Consider the following 8,493-nt stretch of genomic DNA (forward strand, 5'->3'; position numbering starts at 1 on the left):
CTTGGGGGAAAAAGGCCTTTTTTCATTACACTGTCATCACCTCTGTACAGGAGGATGTGTACATCTGGCCTGCAGAGCAACCCAGCGGTTGGAAATGGTCCCATAACTCAGAAGTTGTTGGTTTCATTCCCTGTGACAAGTTTGTTCATCCTTTTTACCATTTATTTTACTAACCTTTATTTTTGCAGGGTGGGGCCATTGAGAGCATACTCTCTTTTCCAAGGCCGCCCTGAATATAGAACATACAGAAAATAGAAACAAAATTAACAGTGTACAAATTCAAATTAACAAACAAGACTTACAGCAAACATACAAATAGAGACAACATTCAAAGACATCAACATCACTCATAGAAAACATGCACATTCACACTGCACTAATTCCACCAAAAGGCATTTGAAATGAATGTAAGGGCTCAGCTTTTCCATTTTAGCAAGCTTTTGCAAATTGTTCCACTTCTCTCCAAGAACCAAATAATCCTGGGATCTAGTGTACTGTAAAAGTGATCTATAATTGTGAAGACATGAGATATATGTAGTGCTTTGTAAATAAATAGATTACAGTATATATAGATATATATATAGTATATATATACAGATATAATAGAAGAACCTTGCACAATTTCACTTGGTAAGGATGAAATAGTATTATGTGATAATGATTTCATTTATTTTCAGATAGTGCAGTGACATAAAATGATGATTTGGCTTTTCGAATAACAATGAGACACCTATTTCACTGTTGACAGAAATATTGCCAATCAGAGGGTGATTTTGTTGTTTGTGCCTTGTGCCAAGCAACATTCCTTTCATGTAACATTTCAGCAATTTCCAAACAAAACCAAGGATTGTTCCTGTTTTTAACTCTGTATTTCTACAAAGATGCATACTTGTCTTTAATGGAATTAAATGTTTTCATAAAATAATTTAAAGCCAAATGTGGATCAGGAGTTGCCATGGTAAACCCAATATCACTGTAGTACAAATCTCATAAAAATGCTCGCTCAGAAAAGTGTCTGAAATTCCTTTTCACTGCAATGAGTGGTTTAGATCTTTCTTGTAATTTCATGTCACGGATGCATGCTGTCAGGCAATGGTCACTAAAGTCTAGGAAAAACACCACTGGATTTATAATTCTGGTGTCTATTGCTTGAGACTAAAAGTCTAAAAATGTGGCCATTCCTACTTTTTTTGGGTCCTGCCTGCTGGCAGATTGCATCAATATGACACTTAACCCCTTCCTCCTCTCTCATTAAAATTTTCAGTGAGCTTCAAATAAATGTAAGAATTGTCCTGCTACTTTATGAAAAAACCTGAAGCTGTTTGTTTAGACTTTCACAACATTTTTCTGTGAAATATCCTAATGAGGTGTGGATTGTTATGGATATAGTACAACCATTATAGCACTAGATCTAGTTTTCCATTAAGATTGAAATAACACATATGGCATTGCTGTTATGGCATCATTGTCTGGATCATCCCTGTCACAATGATTTGAAACCTGTGCAGTATTTCCCCCAGGACTTTTTTCCGACAGCAGTGCTGTTGGGCGCCCGCAGGCACCCATGACGCCAGGACCTGTATTTGTTCACACTAGCAGTGGAATAACTTAAAAGTACCTTAAAATTGTTCCAGATACATTTATTACGTTATTAATGTTCATCGAGTCATCTGTGTGTTAATTTACCAGGAGCTTTTGACACCAGAAGGGCTCTGGAGGCCCACATAGCTGTAGTTATGATAGAGGTGAAAGAATGAAATGCCTCAACACAGTTGGTGGATTTGGGGATTCTTCTCCAAGAAAATGTAATGTCATTTGACGAAAAACTATGCACTTTCATATCATTTTGGACCATCATTTATAAATAAAAACCAACACAGGTTGTAGTTTTTCACAATACACTCAGACATTAGCAAGAAGAAAAGTGGAACAAATATGTTCATCGATGAAGTAGGCGCTATTAATTTATAATAGTCTTAATTAGTGTATAATCACCCGAAAATAAGAATCATTGTGTTTTCGTTACCTTAGAATGAGCCCTTTATATCTACATCGTGAGTGGGTCCTCTTCCGCAGAGCCTGCCATGTTGCACTGCCATGTTTCTACAGTAGGCCAGAATGATCAAAGCAAACACTGGCTCTAGAGAGGGCCTTTGGTGTTTCGCAGCCACCGTAGGTTCTCCTACACGCTTGGAAGGGGAGGGGGAGGGGTATTCAGTTGGTTGCAATCTGCAACCTATAAACTCAGTAAAATCTCACTTGAAACAAATCTAAAATGTCGATAAAATACATAATATTCCTGACATCAAAATACTGAGTGAAGCTTAGAAAGAACACAGACATCAGTCACTATCAGTCATTCATCCTGTCCTCCTCCCTCTGCTGCTGATGTGTATTCACTGCCTGCAGGTACCACTGGTAGAGAGAGGAGGGGCTGGTTTGGTGGGGAGCTGCTGCCTCAGCCAGTAGCTTAAGTTAACAAGAATTTGCCAAATTTCAAGATATGCTAAAAACTAAGCTAAACAGTCATGCTACATACAAATAGCTTTGGTTTTAGCTTGTTTGTAACAATTCACTATTAGCTTAAACAGCGCGCTTCGGTTATGTAAAACATACTGGCAATGGATGGGAGACTGTGCAAAGCAAATAAAATATTGTTTATGCTTGTTGAACAGTTGTTTTGATAAAGTATTACTCTTATTGGCTTTTTACTCACAAAAGGTTTTATTTATTTAGTTTCACTGTGACATCATAATGTTCTGTAAAAACACTTTTCTGGCCGTTATTCAACGCCATAACTCAGGAACAGAAGGGGAGATTGTGACCATATTTCTATTTTCAGTTGGGTACTGAATTGGTGAAACCAATCTTGGGTGCCCACCTTGAAACTGTGGTGATTATATTAAATTCTTTCAAAGTCTTCGCTACAAATATTATATGAGTCTGGACAGACATGGATGTAAACTACAACTTGACTGGTTGGTGGAGGCATATAACTGCAAGGCAGTATTTTTAGTTGTTATTGTTATTCGCTACACTGCCAGATTTTTGTATGTCACATGTCAATGTTTATTCCCTGCAGTTCCTTCTTTTAAATTCAGGATAATTATCCATCTAGATCAGGAATGAGTCCCATCACTTTTACTTCCTGGAACTGTAGAGGTCTTGGTAAGGGGGAAAGTATTCACTCTTAAAATCCCTGTCATCTGATATTTTTACAGGAAACCCACATCCAACCAACGGAACAGAGGCACTTGAGATCTCTATTGGTGTCACCTTTTCCAAGGCAAGAGAGGTTGCCATTCTTATCTGCAAAACCATTCAATTTGTATTCAAGTTCATGATCACTGACCCAGGTGGGAAATATGTTTTGTCAACCATGCAAATAACTCTCTTCCATTAGCTCTCTTAAATATTATACTTTGATAGTCCTGATTTTTTCTATAAAGTTTTTAATCTCATTGCTGAACACAATAATTATAATATAAATATCGGTGGGGATCTTAACTGCACAGACAGATCTTCCTCTAAAGTAGCCCCGCCACTAAAATCTGTCTCATTTCTTAATAATCTTGTGAAATCACTGGAATTAGTTGACATCTGCGGGCTTCAGCACCCCTCAGAGAGACGATATTCTTTTTTTTCTCTCCTGTATATGGTAGTTTTTCCAGAATTTATTATTTTCTAGTTGACTCTGAGCTAAACTCAAACGCAATCAGTTCAACATACCATAGTATTCTAATTTCCGATCACACCCCTCTCACAATGGAAATTAATTTCAATCTCCACATATGTCACTACAATTGGAAATTGAACCCTTCTCTTTATTCAGATGAATCTTTTCGTAATTATATATCAGCCAAGATTTCAGATTTCCTGCTTATCAGTGTTAATGGCGCAGTCTCAGATTCAATTTTTTGGGAGTCCTTCAAAGTTGTAATTAGGGGTAACATTGTCTCGTACCAAACATTTAGTTAAGTAGATTTTTTAGCTTTTACAGTCAGTTATATTCCTAAGTCTAAAGCTACTGATGTGGATTTTGCTGATTTTCTCAATGCACTGCACACTCCAGTTCTTGGTGAAGCTGCGAGGCAGGAAATGGATTGTGACTTCATGTTGGAAGAAATCAAAACTGCCATTCATTCTTTTTCCGATGGCAAGGCCTGTGGCCCTGATGGGTTTGGAATAGAATTTTATAAAGCCCATGTAGACATAATTGCTCTTTATTTAATTGCTCTGTGAAAGACGGAATTTTTCCTAGTACTTTATATGATGCTCATATCTGTCTTTTCTTGAAAAAAGGCAGGGATGACCCAAATGTTGCATCCTATCGTCCTTTATGCGTCCTTTATGCTTGATAAACAGTGATCAATGGAAGATTGCAAAAGTTTTGACAAACCGATTAAACAAACACATTAATCCACCCTGACCAAACAGGTTTCATTCCAGATAGATTCCCCCTCTCTAACAGTTGACGTTTGTTAAATATAATGTACCCTACTAAGCTACGCTACTCTGCTGTTATTTCTTTGGACGCTCAGCAGGCTTTTGACCAAATCGAGTGGAGATATGTGTTTGCTACTCTTAAAAAATTTGGCTTTGGTGAGAAATTTATGACTCCTCTGTTTTGACAAATTATGTTAGGTCTCCACCATTCTTGCTACATCATGGAACCAGACAGAGTTGCTGCCCCTTTCCTATGCTCATTGCTCTAGCTCTCGAACCTCTGGCCATTTCTACTAGAGCCATTCCCCAAATCACTGGAATAAGGTGTAGCACATCTGACTGTACCATTGGTTTGTATAGTCAGAGAGTGTCAGAATGGTACAGAATCAGGCCATATCAGCCCATAACCATTGGACTGATGATGTGATCCTGACCCTGTCAGACGAAAGGACATCCCTCTCTTCCCCTCTTGATCTGATAAACAACTTTGGTCAGCTTGGGAAAAAAGTTTGTTCATGCCTCTCTCTGATATCCTCAACTCTATCTTTCTTGATAATCTACCCTTTAGAATTACCACTGATAATTTTGTGTATCTAGGGATTAATGTCACCAGAAATCCAAAGAGTCTTTTTAAGCTTAATTAATTGGATTTGATAAGCTTAAAATTATGATAGATAAATGGAAACTCCTCTCTTTCTTTAATAAGGAGTGTTAATATTATTAAGATGGTAGTACTACCTACATTTATTTATCTTTTTCAAAATGTACCCATTTTTCTCATGTCCTTCTTGTTTAAAACAATAGACTCCAATCGTTATGCCCTTTATCTGGGCTAACAAGCCCCCCCGCATCTCCAAGGCGCACTTACAGAAGCCCACAGCTGAAGGTGGCCTGGGCCATCCTGTTGTCTGACATTATTATTGGGCCTGTAATCCCAGAGCATGGGTTTTCTGGAATCATGCTCCAGCTGTGGCTGGACATAGGAGCAGCCTCTGTCCCAGGTGGCCTGAGATTGAGTCTTGTAATGTGGCATCACTTGTTGGAGCCTCCTAACAGCCATTTTATTAGGGCTGTAGTCTGCTGGTCGACTGGTCGATTAGTTGGTTGATATGCTCTCGTCCAACTAAATTCTCAGAAATCAATAGCGTTTGCAGCGCTGTTCCAGTACCTGAGTCAACCTCTGTCGTTGCCTGGGAACTATTGGTAGTGTGGCTCCGTTAAGGAGTATATTTGCGTAGCGAGTGGGAAAGAGCGAGAGGCAGAGAGTGACGGTGGATGCGAGCGGGGCAGAGGAAAAGGTTAGTAGTAAGTTGTCAGTCTGGCAGTAAATGTAGAGTACAGACTACAGTGTGCCAGTTAATAAATTTTAGTCGCGTATGTTGTTTCCCCAAATGCTGGAAAAGTGAAGGGGGTTAGCTCCAAAGTTAGCAACAATGGGTTAGCATAACCTGAAGACACAAAACAGAGAAATATAGAACCGAGAAATGTGTGGCTGCCAAGTTTACAGTGTATTTGGTCTCCCTCCTGGTCACTTTTTTTCGGTATCTGCAAATTATATATTTTGTCAGGCAGTCTCTAGCTAATTTCGATATGATGGCCTAACAACACAACTTTTATGACCTATGACTAGAATCTTTACCTCCAAACATTTAATTTCACAGTTTGTTGGTCTTTTTCTCTGGAAACCCTTTTTCTTCACTATAAAGAGGCGTGGATTAAGGATACTGGTAAGGAGATTTTGGATGAGTTATGGGAGAAAGGGTTAGATAGGATCAAAGCATGTTCTGTCAGTGCTAGGCTTCAACTCATTCAGTTTAAAGTCATCCAACGGCAGCACTTTTCCAAGACCAAACTGAACAGAATCTTTCCTTCTGTCTATGCTAGCTGTGATAAGTGTAAGTCAGTTGACGGGACCTTAGGTCATTTTTTCTGGTCTTCCCCCAAGCTCAAGAGTTTCTAGGATGACATTTTTTATTTGTACAGCAACATATACAGCAGACAGCTAATCCCTGACAGTCTCTCTGGGATATTGGGTTGCTCCAGCTACTCTTTGACTTTTCCCCCATATTACAAGCCCTCATGTTTGATATGGTCATAGCAAAAAGGGTTATCCTGAGAGAGTTGCAGAACGAATACATAATCCTGAATCTCTACAATCACTGACATGGTACCATTTATTCTGGCTGTATGCCTGTCTGTCTGTTTTGTATATTCCTGTGTGTATAATACGTAAGATCATCTGCGTTGGCCTTGACACTCTAAGCCATGTAAAGGAGTCGTCTCTTAAACAGCTTCCTGGATCAGTGTTCGGAAAACAGGCTGCTATTAATCTGTGACGGAATGAAGCACTGCCATGTGATCTGAATTTATTCTCCATTTATTCCTAGAAGAAAACGACTCTTGATTTGCTCAAACACTGATGGCTGCAAATGATGGCTGCTTCTACAGATGGTTAAATGTTTCTTGGAAAAATATCGGCCAGGATCACGATAAGTTGGACAAGGCTGGTGTGGTTTTAGTTTGGAAAGACAAAGAAGGTCTGTGAAAACAGGCTCTTGTTTTGAGGCGTGGGTTAAGATGCTAGTATGTAAAATGAGCATCCAAGATGTCTTTTAACCTCACGTAGAGTCTGGATACCCCTCGGTCACTGGCGGGGGGTTTGTTTTATGAGTGTGTAAGCTTGGAGTTGGACTACAATTAACGTATTTCAACTACAATTATGGTCCAGAGTTTACGAGTTTGTGGTTTCTGTTTGATCCACAAACATAGTTACATTGCTTTATGGACAAAACTTTTAAATTCTTCCTTCTGTATTAGCCCTACCATAATAGCTGGCGTGAGAGGGCAACAGGGGTGCAAACAGTCTTTTGAAACTTTACATTTATGCTCGACGATTTCATTTTTCTCAATCTTTTTAGAAAATAAACTCAACCTACCATATTATAATTTCTCTTGTAAGATTTATGATCAACTTCCTCCATTGCTCCTGTTTTAGTTCAGGTAAAACAACACAGAGAAGATAAACATTAAGTTCATTGAGGATGTTTTTTTATTGTGTCATATCATGCAATTACAGTAGTTTCATAGGTTAGTGTTACATCTATGTTTTAAGCAACTTTGTGTATAATTTGTATATGATTATGGCATCAGTTTTTGTTTGTAGAAAATGGAACAACCCCAGTGAAAATTGGTGCATAAGTTGGTTTCAGCCAGTTTATCTCGGTGTCCCTGGGTCATTTCTGTGGGGCAGGGGGAAGAAAGAAACTAATATCAATAAAGTATTGTTTCTAGTGTTTTGTTCATCATCTATCAATATTTTATCTGTGCTTATCAGTCCTTATTTAGTCCAACATCTGCCTACATCTGTGTGTTTTTCCCCATGTGTGTGTTTATGTGAACCACATGGCAACTGTCAGCTCCTCCCACCTCAGTCACATGTGGGCAGAAAAAACACAGAAAACCCAAGAAACCTTGCTGCTGAAACTGGGTCACCACCTACACAGACTTGTTTGGGAATCACACAAAAACACACACACACACACACACACACAGAACACGTTGAGACAAAATCTGAAAACGTGACCAGAAAAATGTAAACAGAATGACTGAAAAAAGCAGACTTTTTTAGTTATTTGAAATGTGTTTTGCTGCAATATTAAGACAGGAAATACTTGATTTTAGTAGAGAGGGCTTTGTCTCTTGATCTCAATCACTCGCCATTTATTTCTCTTTTGCATACTTTGCTTCTGTTATTCTACCTCCCTTCTTTCTACTTGTATCTTTAGCTGTATTTCTCATAATCTTTGTCCTCTCATTTAATGCCTTGTGGTTTCTCCAACAGAGTGGGCTCTGCCAACAGTCTATTTATTTTTCATATAAACTATTGCACAGAATCTTCCAACATTGTATGGGCCTAGCAAAACGTATTAGGCCAGAGATAACAATATAATGTACTTTAACAGACCCATTTCAGGAGTTAGAGCCAGTCGTTTGCCTTGTTAAAACACCAGATATTGAATGAGGCATCCAGAGGCATAAAATCAACAA

At 38.6% G+C, this 8,493-nt stretch overlaps 1 long non-coding RNA gene across 2 annotated transcripts in view; it reads left to right on the plus strand.

Annotated features, from left to right (window-relative positions):
• The window catches only part of LOC122990342, a 41,835-nt gene extending 33,589 nt beyond the window's left edge, over positions 1-8,246 (plus strand). The window contains exons 5-6 of one of the 2 annotated variants that reach the window (XR_006405325.1): positions 3,222-3,356; positions 6,834-8,246. This is a non-coding gene — a long non-coding RNA (uncharacterized LOC122990342). The remainder of the gene's footprint in view (positions 1-3,221; positions 3,357-6,833) is intronic. The other variant, XR_006405320.1, reaches the window with a different exon arrangement.
• Positions 8,247-8,493: the final 247 nt, after the last annotated feature.

Source organism: Thunnus albacares, chromosome 10 (assembly GCF_914725855.1).
Source record: "Thunnus albacares chromosome 10, fThuAlb1.1, whole genome shotgun sequence".
In the NCBI taxonomy this organism is placed as follows: domain Eukaryota; kingdom Metazoa; phylum Chordata; class Actinopteri; order Scombriformes; family Scombridae; genus Thunnus; species Thunnus albacares.